Below are 14,152 nucleotides of genomic sequence, written 5' to 3' on the forward strand. Positions count from 1 at the left end.
AATGAACTTTAACAAAAGTCACTGAAAGAATTTTCCTGCCAATATCTGAAAACTCAAAATAAGGCAAGTAAAATAATTTAGAATAAGAAAAGCTTAATGGTGAAGATTGGAAATATAGTGGCATGTTTCTCTATGAGCAAATGAATCCTCAAATTAAAGCTCTGTTTATTGCTCAGGTATGTGCATGAAAATTTAAGCTTGCAGCAATGCTAAATTAGAGCTACTTTATCTGCAACCACAGAAATAATATGTTGCCTTTTTCATTATAAAACAAATGCTAATAGTAATCTACTAAATAGCGGTTGCTGAATATAGCCAATGGAATGAAGACAGGGCTGTGTACTACTCTCTAATTTCCAATGTACTTGTCAATTGGTGCCAATATTTTGGTTGTGCGCATTAATGTTCTATCCTCTATGATCAGCACAAAACTTTAGGATCAGTCAGAATCCATCCCACTTCAGCATTAAATCAAAGTCTATCCCTATCACAGCACATTTATCCCTTGTCGTTTGCAGCATCGTCACCTGTTCAGTGAGTGGAAACACTGCTGGAATCTAGAACTTTCTATCTTAAACAGTTCAAGAAAATGTAAATCTCATAAGAGCATGCAGTTGTTCTGAGATTCAGCATAATGGTCAGTAGCAATCAGACCGGAATGTTGAGTCATAATCATTCTATTCTCTTAAGATCTACACAGGAAATATATATATATATATATATATATATATATATATATGTATATATATATATATATATGTGTATATATATATATATGTGTATATATATATATGTAAATATATATATGTATATATATATATATATATATAGTATATATATATATTATATATATATATATATGTATATAATATATATATATATGTATATATATATATATATATATATATATTATATATATATGTATATATATATATTATATATATATATATATATATATATATATATATATATATATATATTTTACAGCATATCAAATATGGAAAGCTCACCAATATCTTTCTTTCTGAAACAATAGAAACAGATAAGTGAAGAAAAAGAGGCTGGGGGAGAAGATTTAGAGAAGAGGGAAAGAAGGAGGAGAAAATAAAATGAAAGGGAAATATGGAAAGATGGAAAAATAATAACTGGTAGGAAAAAAAATGAATGTTAGAAAATAAAAGTAAAAACAGAAAAATGTAAAATATCTTTTTAATAGAAACTAAATACATCTAAAAGGAAAAACCAGTAGCTACAATTAAGAATATCAAGAGAAAGAAAAGAATCACTAAAAGTTAGCTACTGACAGTGACACAGATTGCCTTTTAGGAAAAAATACCTCATGCAAAAAGAATCTGTGACATTAAAAGTATTTTCTCACATAGTTCTGAATCGTCATTTTGGAATTGTTCCATTAGTTGTCATCATTAGCATCATTTTGATGTAGAAGGATGTCCTTGTTTCTGTTAATGTGTATGAATATAATGTAGTGGTGCTGGCTGAGTGTTGGATAAAGACAACCAATAAGTTAGCTGCTTGTGAAGGAATCAATACTCTTTGATCTTGCCATGCATGTAAGTGTTGTAAGAAATGTTTCTCATGTAGATGACAGTGACTACTTGACCATAACCAATAACGCAAAGGTAAGAATGAGTGGAAGAGGTGAAGCAGAGTGATAAATACCAGTGAAGAATACCATAAGTATCATTTAACAAGCAAAAAGGAACATTAAAAGAATAAATGATAGGAAATAAAGAAATGACAATACGTAAGTAAGAAAGAATTAAGTATACAAGTTTGCAGGCCAGCGTTACTATCAACACTGCTGTCAAAGTTATATATTGATAAATACAGTTTATAAGTAGACAAATACTCTTACAGAAATTATGGCAAAATCTTTACATAAGATCAGTTGTAAAGAAAGTAGTAGTATTAGTAATAGTCACATTATAAAAGTAAATGCCTAACAGATGCATTAGCATCACTTACAGATTTTTATGGAGGCATATTGCTTTAAATATAGAAAGACAAATTACTAATCAAGCAGTACAGAAAATTATATATTATTAGTTTGAATGTTGAGTAATAGAAGTTGAAATAATTAGGACATATGATTATTATAGTTAAGGTATTTGATTAAGAATATGGAATATGTGTGTGTGTTACTTTATGGACCAGACTATCAGATGTTGTTATACAATGGTGGTCACAATGTGATTTCTTGCATTGTTGTAGCTTTTGAATGATGGCACCCCAGTGGCAAGGCAAGCAGGCCAATATATATATATATATTATATATATATATATATATATATATATATATATATTTATTTATTTATTTATTTGTGTGTGTGTGTGTGTGGTGTGTGTGTGTGTTGTGTGTAATATTGTGAAATGAATCCCAGGGGCAACAAAGTTGAAGTATTAACCACATGGATATGAATTCCTGGCTGCAACAAACCAATCAGTTTAACTGAATGTGGAGCCATTTCTGTATCCTAATTTCCTGATACTAATACATCAATAGTTTAAACAAAATACATTCCTTCTATGCTAGCACAGAAACATGGAGGGAGTGAACCTTAGCAGACTGCTATAAGAGGAGTCCTTGCCAAAGGATACAAAACAATAAGTATAATAGTGTGTACTAGTGTTTATAAGCATATATATATCTGTCACGTGGTTGGACTATTGGTGACTAAACTGGCAACCCTACAAAGTGTGCCTGGGTGGTTTTCATTGTACACTATGCAGGACAAAAAAAAAAAAGAAAAAAAGAAAGAAAAGAAAATACTGTTAAAGGACTGATGAAATTAGTGGAGTAAATAATGTCCATCCAAAAGCTGAGAGTGAGAGACATCTATCTAGTCTTTGTTTAGCAATTTCTCTAGGAAAATGAAATTCCAAAATAACCCCCAATTTATTGCATAGCTGGAGATCTTGCTCTTGCTTGTTTCTGGCCTACTTGGTTTTGTAGGTGAGAGTCTTAGTGTTGCTGTGCAAGCTGTTATTGATTATAAACTTCAGTGTGGGCATTGCAGACAGTTATTGTCTTTAACATCTAGAATAAGAGAATTTGTCAGTGATGGTCATACTCATCGACCAATGTGTGCATATATACATCTTTTACTTGTTTCAGTCATTGGACTGCAGCCACGCAAGAGCACTGCCTTTGAAGAATTTTAGTTGAATGAATTAAACACAGTACTTAATTTTTGTTAAGTCTGGTACTTATTCTATTGATCTCTTTAGCCGAACTGCTAAGTTACAGGGATGTAAACACACCAACATTGGGTTTTCAAGCAGTGGTGGAGGACAAACACAGACACACACACACTCGTGCATATATACACACACACAATGGGTTTCTTTCAGTTTCCATCTACAAAATCCACTCACAAGGCTTTGGTCAGCCTGAGTCTACAGTGCCATGGAGTGGGACTAAACCTGGAACCATGTGGTTGGGAAGCAAGCTTCTTACCACACAGCCATGCCTGCAACTATGTACATACATATATAAATGCATACATGCATTATCATCAATTGTTCCGTGTGTCCAGGAATTTCAATTTCTCTTTGTTGAAGGAAATCTCAATAGGAAGAAATACTAATGGCATGGATTTGTTTATGATGGATCTCAGCTTGCCAGTGATTGACTTACAGGCTGTGGTTTTAAGACCATTCTCTATGGCACATAACCCTAGTTATAATTTCACTCTATGGCATCTTTTGCAAGTGTCATTTACCACAGCCTCTAGTTCACTTGAGCAAACTTTGTAAAAGCTGATTGGATGAATGGATGGATAGTACCTGCAATTCTAAAGGTTCAGCTTTGTCACATTTTGTGCCATGTTGATTCTACTTAATAATTTAAGTTAACAGTACCCCGAATCCCTGACTATTTGCATGTTAATTCAATAAGCAGGTAGTTCAATTAATTGAATTGAATACTGCTGAGGAAAATCCAATTATGTGCATGTGTGAGTATATGATGTATATAAATGTACATATAGATGCATGTGTGTGTGCATATATATATATATAGGCATGTGTGCATGTGAAGGAGAAGGAGGAAAAACTGCTTGAGAAGCTTGTGAGTACCCAAGGTCCAGAGACTGTTAAACATAACAAAATCTTTAAATCTAGAATCTCAAAATTCATATACAAATATGAGAGAGAGAGAGAGTATAAAAGAGACTGGAATTTGATATAAACTAGCTGTTCAACATAAACTTTTTTTCAATAGTTTTATCTGTCTTTCTAAGTACATTGTAACATTTCTTATCTCATCTGCTCATGCATTATTTCAGATGCAGCACAATTGGTGCTTTCTTTAAACAATTTATTTGAATATTAGTGGAGGGTTGTTTTTTTTATGTAGACTTTCTGTTTAAGTCACCACTACTCCTACACACATACCAAAGCCAGTAGTCACATAAGTTGAGGCCTGGTTTGAGAAGCCAAGTATGTCCAAGTTGATGAATAATAATTTGCTTTTGAGGAAACTGCTGGAGGAGAAATTCCTTCATGTCTGTATGAGTGTAAGCTGGTGTACAATTTCACATAAAAATGGTTGTCTTCAAAGCTGTATGCTCTTTTATCTGTTACCAAATGTTTTGAAGCATAGAAAGAACCTATCATGATCCACTGTTCTGTCAAAGACAAACAGTGGTTTCAAAATATTAAGGCTTTTTTATGAGTACAAGATGCAAGAAGTTTTAAGTTTGTAATGAATAAAAAATTTATTAAAAAATTTCATAAATTTCATCAAAACTAAAACTTGTGTGACTTTTGAAAAACTGTGTGTCTTTTGTGTGCTTGTGTGCATTAGTGTATTTACTGTACATAGCTGGATCTCTGGTTAAATAATGAGAAGCAGGAATGATGAAGATGCAGAGGAATAGTTAGTCAGAAGAGCACACATGAAATGAATTCCATACACTGTGAGAAACTACTACTAGTAATTGACTGATAGTTTATTTTATTAATCCTTGGGAAAGAAAGACAGTCATTCTCAGTGGGATTTAAACTCAGAACATAAAGTGACACAACTAAATGCTACAGCTTACTCTGTTCCATACTCTGATTCATTCTTTATAAAATAATAAGAAAGGTGTCTTTATTTTAATCCTTTTTTTTTAGTTTGTAATGACTCATGTAATTACTTCATGGAATGATATTTTTTCTAAGTAAAATGTAGATGTTATCTATAAAATGTAGATGACAAGAGACCAAAAGTACTATGAAGAATTATATATGTAAGCATTTTACACCCATTTCTCATTAAATAAAAGGAGAAAATATAGTATTATTAATTTAAGATCTAAAGTGTTTAAGTGTATCTGAAATGTTTCAATTATGTGTATGTGTGTGAAAGTGTATGTATTTGAGATTTGTTTTAAGTTCTTTTCAGACTGTTTCAGGATTTGTGAATATGTGAGTTAATGTGTACATATACAAAGGTGTTTGTGGATATACTTGTATTCATGTAATAGATGTATATATATATATATCTTTAATACATGAGTGTGCAATTACTTTTTATGTGGGTATATTGTATACTATATGCATGTCATAGTATGTGCATATTTGTTCTAAGAAACTTGAAGAAATAATTGTAACAGTTTCCATATTTTCACTGAATCCCAAATTACTTGTATTTAGAGGATGCAAGTTAGTGCATTTCTTCTTTCTTGGAAGACTTCAATGTTTCCAAGCTTTTATGTATGTCCATTGATATATAGCCTAATGTAGCTATAACAGGTATAAATATAAATCTACTGCTTGGGTACAAGAGCTTCAAGTTTTGTATTAGTACACCATAGATATTATTTTCCTACAACATTAGATAGATTCACACTAGCTAGGTAACCAACATCTATAACAGTGCATAACTTTACTTTCTGTCCCAGTTGCGTTTTCACTGGGTTGCTGTTTGTATTGAAATGTTCCACTAGTATTCCTTACTTTTAAAGGCATGGATACATTCTGGTTCTGGTGTGATATAGGCATGACTGTCAGAACAATCTTTCTTGCAGATAGCATTGTACTAAATTTTGCAAAAAAGAAAAAGTCATGTCTCATAGAGAGGTAGCACCACATAGTTACTTTTAGTGGCTGTTGATGATTTGGGTGATATCTTCCATGTTGGTATGAATATTTTCTATAACACAGAGATTTGGAAACATCATCATCTCTTTTATTAATCAGGTATTTAGTAGCTATTTCCTGTGTTTGGATTGAAAAAGTGTAACCTTCTAGATGGGATTTACCTATCATATGTCTAGAAGCTGCTCTTCTTGTCAATGTTGTTATTGTCTAACTTAAATATGTATGTAGGACAAATTTTTGTCTTCTTAAATATATATGAAAAACAACTAGGCTGTCTTTATTAGATACCAGAGATCCCTAGTTTCTAAATTAATGAATCATAATATCTGCATTTAATTGACCTGTAAGAATCTTATAATTTAACTTTGAAACAATATTGTTTTCAAAGTGAGCTATCATTAGAATGAGTGATGTAGTCATAGATGAATGGAGACATATTTTTGACATGTGAAAGACAATATTAACATACATACATTTAGCTGAAACTAAGTAAAGAGCAACTTGATAGTGTAGTTATGAGGAGAGATAATAAACTGAAACACAGATATCCGTGTCAGTTATTTAACCAGAGTCTAAACTATCAAATCTTCTATAGCTACAATATATGTTAAGGAATGCAAGAATGAACTGATAAAGTAATGAAACAATAAAAACAGTAGAGCAACTATCCATTATGTTCATTCATATTATATACATATAAATATGCATCTATCTATATAAATCTATCTCTATAAAATGTATTCATATCATATACTTACATACACACACACATACATATACACACATGTATACATAGAAACATACATATACTACATACATATACTACATATATACACCTACACATATAGGCCCGATATAATTATCTAAACAACAACAAAAACCTAATATGAATAAATAACAATGAGCATTTCTTTTTTTTTATATTTCTGACCAAAAGCAATATAAAGCAATGGACTTGATATTGGAAGCATGCCCAATTACAGCTTTTACTTTTACCAAAACCAGTGGGGCTAGATTGCACTCATCGCATGAGATGTATGCCCAGAAGAAAACTCTGTCATAAAGTATCAATATCTTGCTAACCATTTCACAGGCAGTAGGTGATGGACGAACAGCTTTGCAGCTTTTAATCTATATTAAGTAGCATACACATGAAGAATGACAGCAGATAGAAAACGATATTTGGTAGACACTGGTGAGCAGATATTATATTAGACAGATGAAGTATGGAGTAGAAGGTTTAGGAATTTAGAGGAGAAAGAATAAAACTATATTAAAATAATAATAATAAAAAAAGAGATATGAAACAAAAAGTTTGGACTGAAAAGGAAGGAAAAAATATTCTGTCAATCCAAAAGATAAAAATGATTTTCTAAGACAGCTATTGCACACTAACATAAAGCATGTTGGGTGTGTAGCTACACATGTTTTTCTATCAGTAAGTATTTAAAAAAAAAGAAAAAAAAGGAAAGGAAGCAAACAAACAAATGTGTGCATGCGTGTTCCAGCCTATTGGACTGATTGATTGTCTATCAGGGAGTTGATATTTCCATCTAAGTCTGCCTCACTTCTATGTTGATCTATATGTCTCACCATTGCTGTACGATGCAATGGATTTTTTTCTTTGCTTTCTCAACAAAAAAAAAGAAAAAAGAAAAGAAAAAGAAGTAAATAAATTATATCTGTGCTAATCTGAACAAAGAATGAAAACAAATATCCTGTGAGACAAGTTAAAGTACCTTATCTATGTGAAAGAAAGTAACTGTCCTCCTAGAAGGATTATCAACAGTAAAAGCTTAACAGACATGTGTATATGTTTTATATATATTTATTTTTTTATGGTGAAGCGCTAAGCATCAATTATTTGGTTTATTAACTTATGGGATATGGCAAGAGTAAAAATATATTTGTAAATTTCTGATTTAAAGCTTCTTTCATGCAATATCTGATAGGAAGTTTATTTGATGTTTGCTGAGCTTTCCCAGAATGAAACTGAAAAATGTTTTACAACATTAAAAAAAATGTCTGTTCTACTTTCAAAGAGAGAGCTTTTTTGTTACTTTTCAAACATTTTATCATAAAGATTAGGCGGGTTCACTAGCAGTAAAGATAATATAAAGTGGAAAGCATATAATAAAAAAATTAGAGGTTAGATCTGAAAAATCATAATCTGAAAAAGCATGTCTGCATTTGAATTTGTATTAGAGTAGTATAGCTTTATATGTATGTATGTATGTATGTATGTGTGCGTGTGTGTGTACATATATATATGTGTGTGTGTGTTTACTTTACACAAAACCACACACATATATTTATGCACAACTACTCACATGGGACAAAGGGATTGGACTGTCTATAAGAATATGAAAACTAAATTATGTAATTCAAGTGCATGTTTATTATAGTTCTTTTAAAGCAAAATCAGCAACAGAAATGCTTTGGTAACAATAGAAATGGTCCAGTACATTGTATTTTCAAATGCACTTTTCCAAATTTCAGCTGAAAAAATCAAGTGAACTTGTGTACCACATTTCATAATTCACAATTCATATTGTATCATTTACCAGTGTTTTGTTTAATTCATGTTTCTAATTTATCATTTATAATTATTTAAAAATTCAACCAATTTCACTGAGGCTAATGAACTTTAATGAGTGATATTGATATCTTCTTGAAATATTTGTCTTTTAAATTTTGTATTTCAGAGAAAAAGTTGCAGGATTATGCTATTGTGTATTATAATCCAATATATCCAGAGGTCAGAATTGTTTAACCATCTAGTTGGTGAAACAACTAATAGTGGAGATGTTATATTTTTTTTCTAAGCTTAATGTGAAAATGTCAGGAGGCTCAAGATCTTTGTCAAATCCTTCTTGAAAAAAAAAGAAAAGAGAAAAATATTTTAATCCTAGTTTTAAAAAAGCCCAAAAGAAACAACAGCCATTGTCTCAGAAAAGTTACTGGACAAGAAAGAAGATCTAAAACAAGATAATATACGTGTAGTTTATCGAGGCTGTTAATATTCAATTTGTGACAAGACTTATATAAAGATGAATAGATCTTCTCAATTTTAGTGAGAATTGGAACATAAAAAAATGATATTCTTCCTTGAATATTAACAATTTATTTATTAACAATATCTATCAATAATCAATAAATATTGTGAATATAAAATAGTAAAAAATAATGATTGTGACATACATAGTTAAAAAGTATTATATAAAACATCTATCGTACATGAATGACAACATTTTCAATGCCAAAAAGAAAAGAGGAAAAATGAAAGAGAGACAAAAAAGAGAAAAATGAATCAATACATCTAAATAGGGAGTAAAGTTGTCTCAAGTGTATGTATATGAAAAGGATTCTTAATAAAGTACTGGAAGTCAAAAAAGATAAAAAGCTGCATCATATAAAAACTATGATTGCCATATTTTGCATAATAGATACATATATGATGTTAATGTGACCATTCTTCAAAATATAGAGAAAGAAATCCATCAAGGAAGGATTTTAACAACAAAGATGTATTTTCTCAGAAGATATTTTTGTACTTGTTATAAAAGAATATGAATTTCTGAATTCAAAGAAATTAATCAAACCTTAATCTCCGTATTCTGAGAGCCATTTCAGTTCACATCTTTTGTTTGTTAGATACATTTTTTATTTTTTAAAAAAAGAAAGTGTAATAAAAATATAAGAAAGTTGAGAGAAAGAAATAGAAAGATTGTGTGTGTGAGTGAATGTGTGCACATGAGAGAGGGAGAGAAAGGAGAGAGAGAAAATGGGTCAAACAAGTAAGTTGCATTGATAAACATAATTAGATAGAGAGGACACTAAGGTATGGGGAGAAGACTGATGAAGTAGAATTATTTTAACTTCATGTTGGCTTGCATTTGAATTGGATATATTTGGCATTTAGCATTCATTGAAGTGATTTTAAAAATGGCCAGACAACAATTATGTAGTAGAAATTCTGATTGAGATATGTAGACAGAAAAGCAGGTTCCAGCACCAGAGATGTTGATCTCTTCACAGCCAGAAGTCAGCATGAGTAAGATCAAAAATAAATAAATAAATAAAAAAATTCTAACATTAAATAAGTAAATAAATAAATAAATGAATTAAGATTCTGGATTCAAAAGAAATAGCTGAGGGAAGAAATGAAGGAAGAAGTGAACAAATTGGTTGAAGTTTAAAAATAAAACTGGAATGAATTACTGATGCTCAAATGCACTGGAGCTAATGAAATCATGTTTAACATTTATCAACATAGCATCCAGTTATAACGAATATCTTACTCTGTACTATAGCTTAACTTGGTATTGAGTTCTTTATTTAAGTTAAAGATTTTTACTCAAAAACATAAACATACCTTCATATCATAACATAGATGTATATATATATCATCATTATCATCATCGTTTAACGTCCGCTTTCCATGCTAGCATGGGTTGGACGGTTCAACTGGGGTCTGGGAAGCCCAAAGGCTGCACCAGGCCAGTCAGATCTGGCAGTGTTTCTACAGCTGGATGCCCTTCCTAACGCCAACCACTCTGTGAGTGTAGTGGGTGCTTTTTATGTGCCACGGACACAGGTGCCAGACGAGGCTGGGGAACGGCCACGCTCGGATGGTGTTTTTTACATGCCACCGGCACGGAGGCCAGGCGAGGCTGGCACGGCCACGATCGAATGGTGTTTGTTACGTGCCACCAGCACGGAGGCCAGTCGATGCGGTACTGGCTACGGCCACGTTCGGATGGTTTTCTTATGTGCCACCGGCACTGGTACCACAAAACTACAAATTCCATTGATGTTCATTGATATATATATATATATATATATATATATATACACGCACATACATAACGAAAATAAGACAAGGTAGAAAATGCTAAAGTAATTTTATCATGAAGTTCATTTAGGTACTGGTTTCTTTCTTTTAGACTTTTTCAACTAAGAGTAAAATAAGAAAAACAAATTGGAGAAAAGAAATTCAGTGAAATGTTTCGTAAATATTTTCATAGTCTTCAAATAAGTAAATATTTCCATAGACTTCAAACAGTCTGTCTCTCTCTTCCTTTGTGAATGCTTGGTAGGTAGGTAGTAGTAAATCTGAAGGATTCCTTCAGATTTACTACAAACTACCTACCTAACATTCACAAAGGAAGAGAGACACACACACACACACACACACAGACTATTTGAAGACTGAAAATATTTATAAACATTTCACTTTTATTTTAGCATTTTCTACCTTGTCTTATTTTCCCTTTTACATATCGACTCGTGTGTTACTTTTCTACCTTCTATATATATCAGGTTGAGTAAAAAGTAAGAAAGGTTTTGAATAACGAAGAATTTTTACTGGATTTTTGCAGTTTTGAAGTTTTTTGCTATTGACTTGTCCAAATGCATCAATAAATTAACATTGTTACAATCATCTGAAATGGAACTGTCAAAGCACAATATTTGAGCAATTTTGCTATTTAATTTCAAAAAAGGGCATAAAGCAGCTGAAACTGCTTGCGATATCAATGAAATGTTTAGTGTGGAAATGACCAGTGAGTGGTCAGCTCGAAAATGGTTTAAACAATTTCGCAGTGGAAACTTGTGCCTTGAAGATCATGAGTGTAGTGGACGCACAGCTGTCATTGATGATGGTCAATTAAAGACTGTCATTGAGAAAGATCCACATAAAACCACTTGAGAAGTGTCAAAAGAACTTCAAGTTAGCCAGAAATCTGCCTGCAATCATTTGCAGGGGATCAGAAAATCAAAAAGGCTCGACAAATGGGTATCACACAATTTGAATGAAAATCAGAAAATGTGCAGATATGAAATTTGCTTGTCGCTTCTTTTCTGTAAACAGACTGATCCATTTCTTGACTGTATTGTAACTTGCAATAAAAAGTGGATTCTGTACAATAATAAAAAACGTTCTTTGCAGTGGCTGGACCAAAATGAAGCACCGAAAACCTTCTCTAAACCTGAGCTCATCAAAAAGAAGGTTATGGTGACTGTTTGGTGGTGTATTGCTGGACTCATCCACTGTAACTTCTTAAAACCCAGAACAACCATTATAGGAGAAACATATTGCCAAAATGAATGAAAAACTGCTACTCCTCTGTCACAGACTGGTTAACAGGAGAGAGTCAATCATTCTTCATGATAATGCTCAACTACACGTTTCACTAATGATGTTTCAGAAGTTGAGGGAATTTGGCTATGAAGTTCTTCTCTACCTAGCTTATTCCCCAGACCTTTCTCCTACCAACTACCACTTTTTCAAGCACCTTGATGGTTTTCTGTGAGTTCAAAAATCTAACTGATGCTGAAAGTGCATTCAAAGAGTTCATTAGCTCCAGAAGTCCAGATTTTTATGTTACCAGAATAAAAAAAATGGTGACTCATTGATTTAATGAAATTCTCAACCATATAATTGTTGTGGAGAAATTACATTTGAAAAGACCAGTTCATAAGTGATGAGACAAAGTAGCAAATTTTGTACTAAGTTGGTATAATTTAATATGATTATTGGTGTTTTAATTTGTAGTTTATAAAAAATACAAATGTAACAAGAATGAGAAATTTAGAAACAATAGCAAAAATACATTGGTTGCTAAATTTCAAATAAGTATTGTACCATGAGTTAAAAAATACACATGAACACATACATATGTACATACAGATAATATATACTACATATGTATATTTGAAATAAGTACCATATCACAGGTTAACGTACATATAAATTCTCTCTGTCTCCATCTCCCTGTCTGTCTATCTGCCTCTCTCTCTCTCTCTCTCATTGTATACACACACACACACACACACACACACACACACACGTAGTCATATATAATATTGAAAAGCAAATGGAAACTTGCTATAGGGTGAGTGGACAGCAGAACAAATCTTCAAAGGAAGAACTCTGTCAAGCAAGTGTTTCAGCCCATTGGTTCCTGACACTAGAAGGGAGCCAGGCCTACCTAAGTCTCCTAGTGTTGGTATTAGAATGTCACCTTTAGTGGACTTGGAGCCTTTGGGTGAGCTTATTTCCCTGAACTGTGGTGTATGCATATGTTACATAGAGTATGCATATGTAAAGATATAATAAAAATGTCACAAACGTTCATATATATATACATACACACACACACACACACACATATATATATATACATATATGTTGTGTATACATACATAATTTATTACATATAACTATATATATATATAGTTATATGTGTATATTAATACATATAATATAATATATATATATATATTGGGTTTTATTACAAATGGATATTTTGAATATTAATCACATATACACACACACACGCACAGACACAGTAGCAGATTGTTACTTAGCACTATTTCCTCTAAAAGTGAGTACTGAAAACAGTTCATTTTAGAGTAGAATTGCTATGTTCAATGCATCACTGTGGCACATGTGCATGTGTGCATGTATGTGCTAGATAATATTTCCCCATGACCAACATGAAGATTTGTATGACAATGTTACACATTTACAACCTCACGAATTTAAGACTAAAACTAGGAAATACAACCACAACAGCACATATGCACACACACACACACATACACACACATACACACACACACACACAGGTTCCACCCAGCAGATCTACTGACAAGGGTTGTGTTGGTCTGGGGCTATAGTAGAAAACTCTTGCCTTAAGTGTCACACATTGAGAATGAACCTCAAAAAGTTTGATTTAGAAGTCATGCATCACACACACACACATATATATATATATATATATATATACATACACACACTTACATATATGTGTGTGTGTATAAAGAAAAATACTTATGTATATACATATATATAAGTGTATTTATATATGTGTGTCTGTATGTGTGTGTATCTTACTTTTTTATCCTTTTGTTTCAGTCATCAGACTGGGCTTTAATAAGTATACACACACACGCATTTATATATATATATATATATATACACATAAAGTATAAAAAATAAAGCATATATGTTACTCAATTGAAAGATATTGAATGACCC

At 31.8% G+C, this 14,152-nt stretch overlaps 1 protein-coding gene across 7 annotated transcripts in view; it reads right to left on the reverse strand.

Annotated features, from left to right (window-relative positions):
- Positions 1–14,152, reverse strand: part of LOC115232597 (zinc finger protein basonuclin-2-like) — a 202,639-nt gene that overhangs the window by 28,319 nt on the left and 160,168 nt on the right. The gene's annotated exons all lie outside the window — the stretch shown is intronic.

This window comes from Octopus sinensis, linkage group LG2, assembly GCF_006345805.1.
Source record: "Octopus sinensis linkage group LG2, ASM634580v1, whole genome shotgun sequence".
Lineage (NCBI taxonomy): Eukaryota > Metazoa > Mollusca > Cephalopoda > Octopoda > Octopodidae > Octopus > Octopus sinensis.